This window comes from Arachis duranensis, chromosome 2, assembly GCF_000817695.3.
Source record: "Arachis duranensis cultivar V14167 chromosome 2, aradu.V14167.gnm2.J7QH, whole genome shotgun sequence".
Taxonomy (NCBI): Eukaryota; Viridiplantae; Streptophyta; class Magnoliopsida; order Fabales; family Fabaceae; genus Arachis; species Arachis duranensis.
The window spans coordinates 9,684,002-9,685,902 of record NC_029773.3 but is presented as its reverse complement, the minus strand read 5'-3'; the positions used below and the strand labels follow the sequence as shown (position 1 = coordinate 9,685,902).

At 38.1% G+C, this 1,901-nt stretch overlaps 1 non-coding gene across 1 annotated transcript; it reads right to left on the bottom strand.

Annotated features, from left to right (window-relative positions):
- Positions 1–1,001: 1,001 nt before the first annotated feature.
- On the bottom strand, positions 1,002–1,109 carry LOC127745365 (small nucleolar RNA R71). Its single transcript, XR_008006562.1, has one exon. It is a non-coding gene; the product is annotated as a small nucleolar RNA R71 (small nucleolar RNA).
- Positions 1,110–1,901: the final 792 nt, after the last annotated feature.

Below are 1,901 nucleotides of genomic sequence, written 5' to 3'. Positions count from 1 at the left end.
ACTAACTACTTGACTTGTTTGTTTTAATTTTAAAAATTTACTATTTCTTATCTTTTTCAAAACCACCTAACTACTTTTTCCCTTCTCATTTTTGAAAACAACTCACCACTTTTTCAAAATTCTCTTTAATTAACTAATTATTTTAAATTCTAATTTTATTTCTTTTTCAAAATTTTGAAACTAACTTAATTAATTAAATAAAAAAATTATTTTTCTTTTCTCACTTCTTAAAATTCGAATACTCTCTCTCTCTCTCGTCTCTTTCTATTTATTTTATTTAATCACTAATACTTCTCTTCTACTCATAATTCGAACCCATCTCTCTTCTCTCTGTTCGAATTACTCATCTCCTCTCTCTTCTCATTCTTCTATTTCTTCTATTCTTATACTCACATAAAGGAGTCTCTATACTGTGACATAGAGGATTCCACTACTCCCTTTGTTCTCTTCTTTTTCATATGAGCAGGAACAAGGATAAGGACATTCTTGTTGAAGCTGATCCTGAATCTGAAAGGACTCTGAAGAGGAAGCTAAGAGAAGGTAAAGCACAACACTCTGGAGAGGACCTTACAAAAAATCACGAAAAAGAAGCAGACATGGCAGCCGAACCCAACAACAATGCTAGAGATGCGAGGAAGATGCTTGGTGACTATACTACACCAACTTCCAACTTCTATGGAAGAAGCATCTCAATTCCTACCATTAGAGCAAACAACTTTGAGTTTAAGCCTCAATTAGTTTCTCTAATGCAGCAGAATTGCAAGTTTCATGGACTTCCATCGGAAGATCCTCATCAGTTTTTAGCTGAATTCTTGCAGATCTGTGATACTATTAAGCCCAATGGGGTTGATCCCGAGGTCTACAGACTTATGCTTTTCCCATTTGTTGTAAGAGACAGAGCTAGGACATGGTTGGACTCACAACCTAGAGAAAGTATGAACTCTTGGGACAAGTTGGTCACAGCTTTCTTGGCCAAATTCTTCCCACCTCAAAAGCTGAGCAAGCTTAGAGTGGACGTCCAAACCTTTAAACAGAAAGAAGGTGAATCCCTCTATGAAGCTTGAGAAAGATACAAGCAATTGACCAGAAGGTGTCCTTCTGATATGCTCTTAGAATGGAGCATCTTGGATATATTCTATGATGGTCTGTCTGAATTGTCCAAGATATCATTGGACCACTCTTCTGGTGGATCTCTTCATCTGAAGAGAACCCCTGCAGAAGCTCAGGAACTCATTGAGGTAGTTGCAAATAACCAGTTCATGTACACTTCTGAAAGAAATCCTGTGAGTAATGGGATGACTCAAAAGAAAGGAGTTCTTGAGATTGATACTCTGAATGCCATATTGGCTCAGAACAAAATATTGACTCAGGAAGTCAATATGATTTCTCAGAATCTGATTGGATTGCAAGCTGCATCTGGCAGTACTAAAGAAGCCTCCTCTGAAGGAGAAGCTTATGACCCTGAGAATCCTGCAATGGAAGAGGTGAATTACATGGGAGAATCCTATGGAAACACCTATAATCCTTCATGCAGAAATCATCCAAATCTTTCATGGAAGGATCAACAGAAGCCTCAACAAGGCTTCAATAACAATAATGGTGGGAGAAATAGGGTTGACAATAGCAAGCCTTTTTCATCATCTTCTCAGCAACAGACAGAAAATTTTGAGCAGAGCCTCTCTGGCTTAGCAACCATAGTCTCTGATCTATCTAAAGCCACTCTCATTTTCATGACTGAAACAAGGTCCTTCATCAGAAATTTGGAGACACAAGTGGGTCAGCTGAGTAAAAGAGTTATCGAAACTCTTCCTAGTACTCTCCCAAGAAGTACAGAAGAGAATCCCAAAAGAGAGTGCAAGGCCAAAACTATATCCAAAGTGGCCGAACCTGGAGAGAGTGAA